The sequence below is a fragment of the Mya arenaria genome, chromosome 9 (assembly GCF_026914265.1).
Source record: "Mya arenaria isolate MELC-2E11 chromosome 9, ASM2691426v1".
NCBI lineage: Eukaryota > Metazoa > Mollusca > Bivalvia > Myida > Myidae > Mya > Mya arenaria.
In genome coordinates this window covers 58844934-58859454 of record NC_069130.1, presented here as the reverse complement: position 1 = coordinate 58859454, position 14521 = coordinate 58844934, and the positions used below count along the sequence as shown (strand labels likewise).

The 14521-nt window shown below is 34.9% G+C and overlaps 1 long non-coding RNA gene across 1 annotated transcript; it reads left to right on the top strand.

The window, feature by feature from the left end:
* Window positions 1-3869: 3869 nt before the first annotated feature.
* LOC128203520 (uncharacterized) lies at window positions 3870-7600 on the top strand. Its single transcript, XR_008255968.1, has 7 exons — window positions 3870-3941; window positions 4275-4345; window positions 4750-4838; window positions 5275-5350; window positions 5697-5773; window positions 6006-6109; window positions 7458-7600. It is a non-coding gene; the product is annotated as an uncharacterized LOC128203520 (long non-coding RNA).
* Window positions 7601-14521: the final 6921 nt, after the last annotated feature.

The window sequence follows — 14521 nt, the reverse complement described above, 5'->3', positions numbered from 1 at the left end:
CAGATTGAATTATTATGACTGTAAGTTTTACGAAGTTGAGGACTGCCAGTGCGACGACTGTAAATTGTACAGACAGAAGATGGATTTGAATGATTCCAATGCCATGAACTGTGAGATGGATGAGATGGCTAACACCGTAAAAACACAGAAATCAGACAACAGCAATACCTTACCGCAACAAACCGAATCGATGAGTGTTGATATGTTGGATAAGGAAATGTTCATGAATTATTATGAAATGTTCAAACCGCAGATGGATTTAAACGATTCCAGTTCCAATGCGGGAATGAAAAGAAAAGTGGAAAATGGTGAGATGGATAACATTGTAAAAAGACAGAAAATAGAATACAGCAATACCTCCCCCCAGCAAACCGAATCGATGAGAGTTGGTATGTTTGACAAGGACAATGACTGTATGGATCTTGTTTGATATTTATGCAAAAAGCTACAATGTGCTTCTATTTGAAATAAATGAACATAAAACCAATATGAAAGTTTTGACGATGAATAATATCGATGAATTATTTTTTTGCTATTATAAGGTCTCCAAATTGTGCACTGGTTACAAACAATCTACAATCTACAACATGTCAAGCAAATCATCTCCTCAGCACTACTCAACTGAAGACGAAAAACTACAAGCAATGGCAGAAGACTATTTGCGAGATGCGGCAGAGTCTTGTATGGATGTGAGCATGGATGAGAAAGAATTCAGCGCAGTAAAAGTAAAAGCAGACGTTCTTACTCCACCTGCTAGCCCGATAAGGAAGAGGTTCAAGGCATGGGAAGAAAAAGATGAAGCTACAGCTGTTGTCCTTTCAGATGATGACGATATCGAGGATGGGAATTTTAGCGATGATCTTGAAAATTCTTCGCCGGCTTCCCCTTTGGATCATGATAAAGTTGCGAAAATACTTGAACAAATATACACTATTCAGGAGTCAAAATATGAGGCAGACCAGATCAGGAGGTGCGTTGAAATGTACAGAGAGATCAAGTATTGTGAGACGGAAGAAGCGAGGACAGCACTGAGACACAGTTCAAACGATTATGCTGAACCTGAGATTCTAAACGATTTTCTGTTGAAGCACATAGGCTATATGTGGGAAACGATAAAACCATACTTATGAACAATGAACCTGGGGACTCTGAGTATCAGGACTTTGGAGACATTTAGTGTGTTATGATGTTTCAAGTTTTTGTAGATAACGATTCAATTGTAAAATAAAAAATGAAAAAATGAAATATTCTTTGTCTTGTGTTTTCGTAAATGTGTAAAACGCAGCAAATATAGACAGTAATTTATTGTTGCACCAACAGTTAAGACTTGCCATGTTACTGTTGTCAAAACATTTGAATTACATAAACTGAATAAAATCGGCTTGACACTATATAAGTGAAATATTTTTGAACCTCTTAAATAAAGTATGGCTCACAACAACGGTCCAAAAAACTCAAAATGTATTTCGTATGATATGAGACTCGGAAAACGTTTCAGAGCTTGCCATTGGTGCGGTGGCTACAGTAACATCTCTTGCTCGTTATGAAACAATGTGCATTCGAACATTCCGCGTGTCCAAGCTGTTTTGATAAATACAACGGCTTTTGTCCTGCTTGTTGGATAAACCACCCGGCACGAAAAATGAATAGAAGAAACATTAAACGTTACTACAAAAGATTGGGTAACTCAGAAGGAAAAGATTATCTGGCCAGAATCAAGCAAAGCGCAAGAGAACAGTTTAAGCACAACGTTCTGAGATTTGCGTTTCTAAGACTTAGGATAACAAAAAATTAACATAAAAAACGAATGCTTTGAAATTGCTTTTTATTGAATTTCGTAATATTCACTTGTAAGTGGCAGAAGTAAAGTAATTCATGAAAAATCTTGAGTGTTTTCGTTGAATAGTTCCATACAGGCAGCTTCGTCTAAGAATCGCTGGTTGTCTGTTTGAGATTTCAAGCGCAAAACTTCGTCTTCCAATGCAGTGTTATTTTGCTTAAGCTGATTGTTTTCCGCAGTCAGCTGTGACAGATTCAATGTCAAGCGTGTAACTTCGTCCTGCAATAGTTGACTATCGTCCGTATTCGAGTTGTGCACATGAGTTTGCTTATACCGATCGTTCTCTCTGATCAACCTAAACACCTTTTGCTGTAGTGCGCCACATTTCTTGCGATACTCGGTCGTTTCTAGTTTGTTTTGCAGAAAAGTTTTTTCGATATTGTCAAGTATCGAGACGATTTCTTTGAACGTAGACTCGTGCTTGTTATCACCCATACATAGTCTCGCTACGAAGCCGGTAATTTGTAAATTAAGGTTGCTTATGTCCGTCATATTTCTATTGTGAGCGAGTTCACTGTCAGTTTTTTTTCGATTTATATCATGGAATGCGATTTACTAGTGAATTATTTTTTTCGTATTATAAGGCTTGAAATTTGTTACTTGTCATACACATTCTCAAACAATTATGTCCAGTCAAGCATCGACACAGCAAACAACGCCTTGTGAGAAAACAAGTGAAAATGAGCAAAAAAGCGAATCTTCTTCTCAGCAACCCATGGATGATATCAAGGAATATGAAAAAATGATGGAGATGGCAGAAGATTATTTGCGAGATGCTGAAGAACAAAAATCGAGCGAAATCGAATCCATGCAAGTTGACAACCCAGACGGGGCAGCTTGTTATATGAGAAATTGCTGCGTTTGTGACGGTTACTGTTATGATAGTGATAATTTTGAAGACATTGAGACCGTAGACGAGGAAGTAAAAATTGACGAAATTGAACCAAGCATTTTTGTGAGCGAAAAAAAGAATTGACATTAGTTTTCAATTCAATCAAACATTTATGATACTTCATTAAGTGCTTTCCGAATGAAAAGGTTCAAACAATTGTTTGATGTTTTAACTTTGAATAAATGCGTTGAAATGCATTTTGATTGTTTGTTTTATCTCGATTGAAAAATAGAAGCATAGTAACATAGTAGCAAGCACTGTACCTAGCATTGCAGATTGCATGGTCCATGGCTTAAAATAATGCAATGAGTGGAACGAATATAGTTCATATATAAAACTTTTTTTTTTTCTCATGTCATACTTGTCAAAACCTACTGATCTAGTACAAATTATGGGATTCAAGAAAACCATCAAAACGTGTTTGAAGAAGTTGCTCAGAAGGTCTGATGCAAAACAGAAAAACATGGATAGTGTGCAATTGAATGCGAACATCAATATGGCAATTGAAATCCACACGTGTCCGAAACTATATCCGTGTTTGATTTGTTTCAAAAACGGAGAGGCTGAACAGAAAGCAGAACAGAGAGCCCCAAGCCATCAGTGCCCTGAACTGTACCCCTGTTTGGTGTGTTTGGTGCAAGAAGACTCGTCGAGTGTTGACAAAACTTACAAAGTTGTTGAAAAGCTCAGTAGCAGAGACTTAGAGAGAAATGAGAATCACGAAGCACTTCGCCAGTTCTTCGCCAGGCGTGGGAGACAGTTTGTGCCAAAACGTTGTTAACAATAAATTGAGTGATGAACAGACAATGAATAGTAACAAAATAAAATGTATGAACTGTTCGTGTTTTATTGTGTTTATCTATAGTAATCTAGTTGGAATCACTTAAGCTTTAAGAACAACAATGCTTGCTCATTGTTATCAAACGAGTAATGGTCATATAGTCATATATATGTGCAAATCGCTATGCATAACTCCTCAAAGGTACACAGAATGTATCGTAAAATGCTACAAAGTACGATACTTAAGCAAAATAAAACATGAAATAAAGTAAAACAATCACAGACTAATGTTACGATTTTCGGTACAAGCTATACTGAGCTGATTATTATAAGGGAAAGTGTTGTCTGTCGTATTCACTTGGATACGGTTGAACCCATGTAAACAATACTCTTTGTGTGTAAAATTTGGGATATTTTCTGTGTTTGAAGGTACGACCTTGGTAGTTATAGTTTCTATAATGTTTTCGCGATTGAATCAAGCCGGGTTTATGCATATACAAGAGATATAAATGATTTTACGAGGTTTTAAACATTTCCAATTTCAGAAAATATTTCTACTTTCGATTTCGTTTTTCTGAAAATAAACAAACTTTTTTTTTCCTTATGTTTAATTTCATAAAACGATACATAATACATAATTAAGATAATTTTAAATTATTTTTAATGAGTGTATTTTCTTTATTTTCGTAAAAGTTTAAAAAATAAATAAATAATGCAATTCATGGAATGATATGACGTGATATGTATGACGTCATATTGCAGAGTTCTCGCTGTGCGCTGGTCGGCCATCTTGAAAAATAAGTTGTGAAGGTCGTATTTCCAGCTTTCCTGCGGTAAGTATGACATGAATGTTTAAAAGTTTTATGAGAAATTGTGTCTAAATATATGATGTATCATATTACCAGCAAGTTTTGTCGATGTATCTATTGAATTCCATAAAAACTTCTGTCAAAAGAAATTGGTCCCAGCTCGTTTTAGAATGTTTCGAACATTCTCGAAGCCGATTTTAGAAACTTTATATTCTCGGCTAGATATGTTGAAAAACAAAGTAAGCAGTGTTAATTCATATCTCTTGTCTTGTTTATATCATATTTTGAATGATTTTAACTTTGTTTAGGGACCAAACTGACAGAAATAAGAAATGGCAAATGATGGATTTAGCTCTTGCGAGATTGATAAATATCTTCTTCTATTTCTTTGTTTGAAAAATATGTTGAAAATTATTTTTTTAAACCAGAGACGGCAGTTCAGATGCAGTCGTCCTGTTAGTCAGAAAGCTGGTGATCAAAATGGTTGAAGGCAGTACCCAAGAAAGTACATTTACAAGTAAGTAAAATCACTGAAAATTAATTCCATGAATTGAACTGTCATATCATAATCTCAGTGCTTAGTCTGTTTGGAAATATGCTTGGAATAATTTTTATAAACTGATAATTTATCTAATAACAGACACTGTGTTTGATTTATTACATTGAACTGCTATTAGATAAATTTTCAGTTTGTGTTTGATATCTACCAATGCCATAAATGCATAATTTTGTTCCTGTTGTGAATGATAAGAAATGTTGGGAACATAATACCTTCTGCATGTGAACAGTTTTTCTGTTTCTGTTTGTATGTAGGAAGTGTTTTGTTTTCAGGATTATTTCAACATTGTTGATGTGGATGAAATGTGCACTTAGCCATGCTTTTAATGGAATGAAAAATGTAAAAAACTAACAAGCAATATGTGCAGTTTTGTTGATAAAATGTTTTGTTTCAGAGTTGTGAGGAGTAACCTAGCCTATATAACCTGAAGCTCACCCAATATGCAGTGTGTTCTGCTCTGTCAATAACAAGTAAGTAATTTCACCAAATTTCATCAGAAACAAATCTCAAAGTTACAATGAACAGTAAAGTTAACTCATCTTGGTACTTTAATATACTAAAACACTGAACCAACATGATTTGATTTTGCTCTTTGTACTTATTTCACATAATGGTAGCAAAATTACAGCTATGTGTCAGATTCATGACATTCAGCATTTGTCATACATTTCACTCTTTCAGTTGTCAAACCAAATGCAAACCAAAACAAGATCATTTAAGATTCATGTTTTGGGTGGCAAACAAATTGAACAAGTATTGTTCTTATTTTACTCATTGATGTTTTCATTTTTCAACAGAAATGTTTTGTTTTTTCAGCTCTGTATGGCTGGTCTGACCTCAGTGGAAGTTGTTCGTTTAAATGGTTTCGGGACATTGAAGTAAAACAACACGAGGTAAAATACAAAGTGCTAATTTATTTTTTAACTTGTTCATCCAGTAGTATATGATAAAAAGTTTTTGAACTTGTTCATCCAGTATTATATGGTACATACAACAATAATGTAGAATATAAATCACTGAGTTGCGGCTTCTCTGAACAAACATCTGTTCACTTTATGTCCACAGTTTTTTGAGAAACAAACAGGGCATCTGTTTTCCCAGTTTGTAGATTTTCTCGTTTTGCAGAATGTCCCACCAAGAGTGAAGGGCTGCCTGTTTGCTTCAGATTCCCAGTCCTCCTCGCTGATGATTTCTGAAGTCACCCCAGTCTTCAACCTCAGTTTGTACAGGTGATAATGTTTTTGAACCATAGTTCATTGTCATGTCATTGGAGTTGTTCAGCTGCTCCAGTTCTGACTGTAACTCTGTTTTGAGTACAGCAAGTCTAGCCTCAAGAATGGCAATTCTTTTAATTTTGCGGTTAAGTCTCTCCATTGTACAGATCATAAATTGCTGTAGGTTTCAAGTTTTGTAATGATATTAAGTATGCGTTACATATTAAATATGCACAAAAATAATGCATTCGATCTGCATTTCACAAGTGTAAAACATCACAAATGAATGGTATTTCAATCTACTTTTTTGTCAAACCATATGACATTATTTGTTCATGACATTTAGAAATAGTCATACAATGCAAATTCTTCTAGTACACAATCGCACATAAATAATTCTTTCAGTTGTCAAACCAAATGCTAAGTGTCAAATCGATTCATGACACTGAGCATTTATCAAACATTTCACTCTATTATTTGTCAAACCAAAAGATGAACGTCAAATTATTTACAGATGCTAAGCAGTTTATCAAACGTTTCACTTTATTATTTGTCAAACCAAATGCTAAGTGTCAAATCGATTCATGACACTGAGCATTTCTCATACATTTCACTCTATTATTTGTCAAACCAAAAGATGAATGTCAAATTATTTACAGATGCTAAACAGTTTATCATAAATTTTACTCATTTTATTTGTCAAACCAAAAGATGAATGTCAAATTATTTGAAGATGCTAAGCATCTTATCATACATTTTACTCTCTTTATGACAAATCGACTCACAAATTTAAGCAAACCAGGTGACGATGTACAAATAATTTAGGGTGACGAGCTTTTTGGTTACCTCGCCCGACCAAACTAAAAGACTTATAGATATACTTTAAGTCTTTCAGTTGGGCTGGGCGAGGTAACCAAAAAGCTCGTCACCCTAAATTATTTGTACATCGTCACTTTGTGTGCTTAATTTTGAGATTCAAATAAATCGTTCTAAATTCAATGTAAAAAAAAAGTTTCATAAGGGGGGTACTCAGCGTGAAAAAACTACATCGCTTAAACGCAAATGCGCTTTGGTAGGTATATAGCTAAAAAGCGAAATCGCTATGGTGAAAATCCAAAGTCAAAAATTTTGAAAAAATTGAAAAGTCAAAAAAATCACAATTTTAAGCACGTTGTTAGTGTACTGCTCTGTCATTTGTAAATCAAAACTGAGAGAATGGTTAATATGTTTTGAAATTAAGCATTTATCATTTTTGTAAAAATCCAATGTTATAAATGAAACCAAAATTTACCAGAGTAAACATTAATGTGCTATTGTATGTAAGAATGTTTCGTCTTTTACACGTTTCATTTCATTTTTTCAGATGAGATGCCATACACAGGGGATCCGACAGAAGACAGCAGGCCGAATTCGTCGATCTATTTGAAATGTCATTGTTTATTTGAAAAAAGTTACCTATCCACACTTGTTCGTTTTAAAATATTGTTTGTATTATATGTGCTTTGTACCGTTGCTTTGTTTCATCAGTAATTCTCCAACACTTGTTTTTCGTGTTTTACATGAACATTGAAAATTTAACATACAGTAAATCATTTCAAAAAATAAAAATCAAATGGAGAAATACTGATTTATGTGTTTGTTTTTAATGTTTGTGCTGTCTTGCTTACCCCAGTAACGCGGGTCTTGTTTGCTATTGTGAGTACTGTTGTTATTTTTTTTTGGCCATCCAAAGTATTGTTCACGAAAGATAACACATTTTTTTCATAAAATTGGTTACATTTTGGTCTGTCGATTTTTTTCATTGAAACCACAGTCAAACGGTTTTTCACTATATTTTTTTTATGAGAAACAGCCAGACTTGGTCACGGCTGAAACCGAGGAACATTTGTGATTGAACAAAATTTTAGCAGTAATGCTGCTTGTAATTCATAAATTTATTAAGCTTTGGTCTTGTCATATTGATTACGATATTGGTTGGAACATAACTTGGTAAAATGGTAAACATTTTGATAGTGTGCACAAGAGCAAAATTTGCACTGCATTTTAAAATGTTTCATTTTTGTGAAATGCTGTTGACAAAATGATTTGTTTGCTCGTGCCAGCATGGGTCGACGAGATTCGTTTCTCACTGTCCTTTATGCGGCGGTTTAAGATGCAAGTCTGTTGTTTTGTCAATGTCTATAAAGTTCAGCTTAAATGGAAATTGAAATCAATATTGCAAGATCAAGCACTTTTTAAAAAAATGTTAGAATGTAGATGCGTTGTGAAATACAAGTGAAATGTACTAGGCTCATTGCATTCTTAGTTTGGTTTCGAAGTGCAAAACTTCATTCATCACAAACATTCCTCTTGAACGACCGAACATTGATATGTGGCAATGTTTTCGTTCAGCAAAATGATTTGGCAAAAGTAATTTAAAGGCTAGCATGAGTATGGAGGTGTCGTTAGACCAGCTTAGTATTGGTGTAAGGTGGTGTACAGTGCCAATACTAGGAACCGCTCATGTTCACCATGTCACGCTACAGGCAATGAAAAATAGGGAGTGGCAACCTCTTTGTTTTGCCGTGGTCCGACACTCCACACAGTCTTTACAATGAGAGGGGAAATATAGGCAATCGGATGCTTCTTCCTAAGTGTGCCTTGTCGAGTAACTGCCTTTGGCGTTGCCTTTATTTTCAAATTTGTGAACAAATAAAACTAGGTTAGGGCCACATAATAGGGTTACGATGAAAATTAGGTTTCCCTTTTTATGTTTGAAGATAACAGCCACTGGCGTTATACTTCAAAAAATGGCTCGAAATACACATATCACACAAACATTCAACATTTCAACATTTTGTCAGCAGCATTTTTCATTTTTTCAAAAAAATACTCAGATGTACAAAAATAATGCAAAACATGAACAGCAAATTCACAAATTCTGCTGTGTTGAAATTTAAAAAATCAAACAAGATTGTATGAAAAAGCTTTTTTATTTTCAAACAATTGAGATATCACAATCATAAGCCATATGTACAAAAATAATGCAACTGTGAATTATAATTTCATGCTCTCAACAAAAAATATGCATCGAAAATTGTGAAAAATTGTGAAAAATCTAGAAGTTGACGAGGATCTCAAGATTTCAATAAAACGAACTATAGGCTTTATTTCACACAATACTTCATGAAAAAAAAATCAAATCTTCATATTGTTGAAAATCTAGAAATTAACGCGGGATCTCAAGATTTCAAAAAAAAATTATAGGCTTCATTTATCCAAAAAATTATAGGCTCATGCAAATCTTTCAAAAAATTATAGGCTCATGCAAATCTCTCAAAAAATTACAAATCTCACAATCATAAGCCATATGCACAAACAAATGCAGCTAAGTCGATGAAACATGAAACATTGATATTTTACTGAAACTGGCGTTCACACAAGATTTCATGAAAAAAATAAAATCTTCATAATAGTCAAATTCAACAAATCAACATTTGCAGCAAATCTCACAGATCTCACAATCATAAGCCATATGCACAAAAAAACACCAAGTCCATGAAACATGAAAAATTGATATTGAAACTGGCGTTCACACAATATTTCAAAATTTTTTTATAGGCTTCATTTATTCAACAAATCGACATTTGCAGCAAATCTCACAGATCTCACAATCATAAGCTATATGCACAAAAAACACCAAGTCCATGAAACATGAAAAATTGATATTTTACTGAAACTGGCGTTCACACAAGATTTCATGAAAAAAAATAAAATCTTCATAATGATCAAATTCAACAAATCTACATTTGCAGCAAATCTCACAGATCTCACAATCATAAGCCATATGCACAAATTCCACCAAGTCCATGAAACTTGAAAAAAATGATATTTTGCTGAAACTGATATCACATAATCTTCATAGAAAAACTACTTCATTCACAGATTTCAAAATCTCGAGCCATTTGTACAATAATAATGCGGAATCAAGTGATAATTCTGGAACTATTTCATATGAGCGTATAAATAAAAACGGTAAAAAAAATAGTCCTAACCATTTATGCACAATTATAATGCGATGCGCATTAATTTTGGCCATCGGGTATATAAGCTCCACATTTTTCAATATTCGTCATTCCAGTAGCAAGCTCTTAGCTTAGAAGTGCTGTTAGTCTGCTGGGAGCCCAAAGTGGGTTTGAACTTCTCAGATTTCTCCTCGCACTATGAACTTGGTGCATCAGAGATACAGAGAAAATATCTGAGAGGTTTTTTGACCTTCTGGTTTGAACATGAGAACCGTATGTCGCGATACCTCATAGTTTTTCGCTCTTGAGTCTGGCCAGCTCATGTTGTCGATCACTTTGACATCGCCTGACAAATACGATCATTCTCTGTGATAGCCATTAGATCATATACAAAAAGCGATTTTGGCAAGTGATTTGTTATTTGCGTCTGGTAGCATGAGCATAGAAGTATAGCTTCGACGAGATTTGTTTCTCATTGCTCAATATGCTACGGTCTTGGATGCAATGCAATGATTTTGTCAACTTCGCAAAAACATTTTGGCAAAAGTAAAATTTGAGAGGCTACCATGAGTATGGAGGTGTCGTTAGACCAGCTTAGTATTGGTGTAAGGTGATGTACAGTACCAATACTAGAAACCGCTCATGGTCATCATGTCGCGCTTCAGGCAATGAAAAATAGGGAGTGGCAACCTCTATGCTCACGAGTACCCCTTTTCTGTACGCTAGTACATGCATAGAGAGTGGACGAAGCGAATGGGGCGCTAGTCCTAAGTGTGCCCTGTCGAGTAGTTGCCTTTAGCGCTGCCTCATGTTTTTTTTCAAAATTCAAAATTCAATCGCTTCTTTGCTCATAAGTTGCGATACATAAAAGGAAATGCTTTCTGAGATTATAGTTAGCATTTTCTGTCTGCAAGTAAAGCGAGCAAATATGCCTCTATGTGCTTAAGAGGTGTGTTTGAAAGTGAACTCTGTAGCCTTCTCTTAGATCAAAAGAGAAATAAGTCTACGAGTTTTCAAGCCTAGCTTGTGGTTGAGGTACTTGAAGTTGATCGCAGAAATCCCTTCTTTGATCGGACTATGCGGCTGAGGCACTCGATTCTTGCCCCAGTACAGGCCTTCTTGTATCAGATATCACTTGTTCGGCGTTGTACCTACAACAAGTCAGCAATACCCCGTTTGTTACACCCGAGTAGTCCAGCACTCTACATTAAAGGTGTAACAAATTGTAGAAGGTCGCCTGGAAGGCCTCTAATGGGTGCTGATTTTGCGTAGTGTATGACACTAGGAAAATAGGTTTCTGGCTCAGAGTTACCGTTTTCCGATCTCGCTCTTACTAAAACAATCGCTTCTTTGCTCATAAGGTGCGATACATAAAAGGAAATGCTTTCTCAGATCATAGTCAGCATTTCCTACCTGCAAGTAAAGCAAGCAAATATGCCTCTATGTGCTTAAGAGGTATGTTTGAAAGTGAACTCTGTAGCCTTCTCTTAGCTCAAAAGAGAAATAAGTCTACGAGTTTTCGAGCCTAGCTTGTGGTTGAGGTACTTGAAGTTGATCGCAGAAATCCCTTCTTTGATCGGACAATGCGGCTGAGGCACTCGATTCTTGCCCCAGTACAGGCCTTCTTGTATCAGACATCACTTGTTCGGCGTTGTACCTACAACGAGTCAGCAATACCCCGTTTGTTACACCCGAGTAGTCCAGCACTCTACATTAAAGGTGTAACAAATTGTAGAAGGTCGCCTGGAAGGCCTCTAATGGGTGCTGATTTTGCGTAGTGTATGACACTAGGAAAATAGGTTTCTGGCTCAGAGTTACCATTTTCCGATCTTGTTTGTGCGGTGGGTATCCTGACCAATGCCAGTCACAAGTCTGGATGAAAAACAGGGAGTGACCACATTACATAACAAAAATACTTTTCACATTGAATGTTTGACATTATAACAATTGTAAACTTTTGCTTGTGTTTGATTTCATGAAAGCAAATGTTTTATGTATAATTATGTATATTGATATGTTTTCAATGCTATGCATGTTTGTACTTTGTTATCGGCTTACATATTGAATAAAACAGAAACTAAAATTAGAAGCATTAGTTGTGTAATTTGTAACTTTTTTATCATGAGAAATGATCAATTGTTATTCAAACGGGAGTGATCACTTCAAGTTCACGATAAAGCAATTTTTTATTTCATCTCATGTTATCAAAAATGGTATGATTTTTTTCAAAATTGTAATCCTCCGCATATTGGTAGAAACAAAATAATTCAGTGTTATTATTGCATTATAATTGTAAGCTCTTATAACTCGAGTATCATTCATTTATTCATTTATTCAGTTGATGTCAACCATGTCAGACGCAACTTTTAACTTGGTAAAACAGTTGGCAGATCGTATGCAACACAGTGAAACTCAATTGTTGCACATGAAGACTATCGTAGTTAACAACAGCAGACACGTATCTGGCGTCTTGAGAAAACTTTCGCCACTAATTCGTAAAATTGTAAAATCACTTTACAAAATAGTTTCATAAAAAAAAACTCCTAGCAAGATGAGCCAACCAGAAATTAGATCTGGAGATGTGTTACAACTGGCAAGGAAAATGAAACGTGACTTAAAAAACTACAGAATTGAGTTGAACACAATATCAGAACGTTGTGGCAGGGAGAAGGCTATTGACATTTTATCCGAAATCCGATCGGTATCCAAGATATTTCGAAAAGTATCAACGCTCGGAGATCTTCTTTGCAATCATCTTAGCAGAGAGACAAGCATCCAAAAAGAGTTGCAACTACAAAACGATGAAAAAAACATTTGTCAAATTTGTGTTATGGACAAAAAGTGTATTGTATTTACGCCTTGTGGCCATTTGACTTGTCATGCATGTTCTATCAAAACTAGTAAATGTTATTTTTGCAGAACTGTTGTTATTGGAAAATATCAAATTTATCAATAAATTGTAAAATATATTTCTCTGTACTTGTTTTCAATTTTGTTTCTTCACGGTGGTTTTAATGCTATTACCTCCCTTTAAGAAGAATGAGATACGGGTTTTTAGTAGATGACAAATATCTCGTAAAACATTATTGTTTTCAAAATGAACAATTTGGGAACATATAATAACTGTGACTTAAGTATATTGGAAAAATTGTTTAGTTGCTGATACATAACTTCATGTTCAGATTTTATTTTATTTTCAAATCAAAGGCTGTGATTTTAATCTTCGGGTGTTTTATAAAAAAGATCGTCATCCTAAATTTCCATTTATCGATGTGTTATTCAGCAATTTGTATGACAAAATAATAATCAAAGAACGAGAAGCAAAAATAAGTGGTATGAAAGGTTTTATTTTGAAATCGTAACATAATTTGCGTTTCATTGAAACAGAACATTTTTCAAAAGTTATACGCTGGGGTTTTCTTCGTTCGGTGTCTGGTCAAAAAGTTCGTCACCCCAATTCATTGCCACAGACAGTGTCTCATCATTATCATCAGTATCATCAGTATCGGAATGGTAACTCAAATCCCTTCTACAAACTGGTGTGTTCAAATCCTTTCTGCAAACTGGGATGCTCAAATCGCTTTTGACTACTTCATTTGTGACTTGTTGAAGAATTCCCTGTAGTTTCCGTATGTGTCGCTTGTGCTCTCTAACCAGATGCTGTTTGTTTCGAATCGCTTGAGAAGAAAGCTGGCCTTCTTGTTTTAGAAAATTGATTTCTCTTTGCAATGTTATTTTCTGCCTTTTATGTGCCATAACGTCCATATTCATATTGTTGATTGTCTGTATTTTCGAACATTGTCCAAGGTATTCGAGTTCCTTTGTCAAACTTGAACGAACATCAGCTGCTACATTTTTCGAACAGTACTTGAGATATCTCTGAAGTAGTATGTTTATCCTGTTCTCATACTGGGGAATAGATGTGCTATATCTGTATTCGTTAGCCATCTCTCTACGTATTGCAGCTAAGGAATACCCATAATGTAGAATATGAGCTTTTATATCATACGCTTAAACTTTTATAATGCACAAGTGTTTATCCTATGAAATGAGTTTATGATGGTCATTGTTGTAAACAAAACGAATCAGTGTTTCCATTGCATTATAATTTCAAGCTCTTATTACTCGAGTATCATTTATCAATTGTTTAATCCATTCATTCAGTTGATATCAAACATGTCAGGCACAATTTTAAGCTTAATAAGCAATTTGACAGATTGTGTAAAACACTGTGAATCTGACTTGCAGCAAATTAAAGCATTAATAAAAACACAGAGTAGCAAGCGCACTTTAGACGTGCTAAGAAAATGTCTTTCACTACTCCATAAATGTAAAGATATTGCAAAATACAACGATTTCCATTAAACCTACAAACAAGATGTGCGAACCGAAACAGAAGACCGGAGACCTATTGTCACAGGTT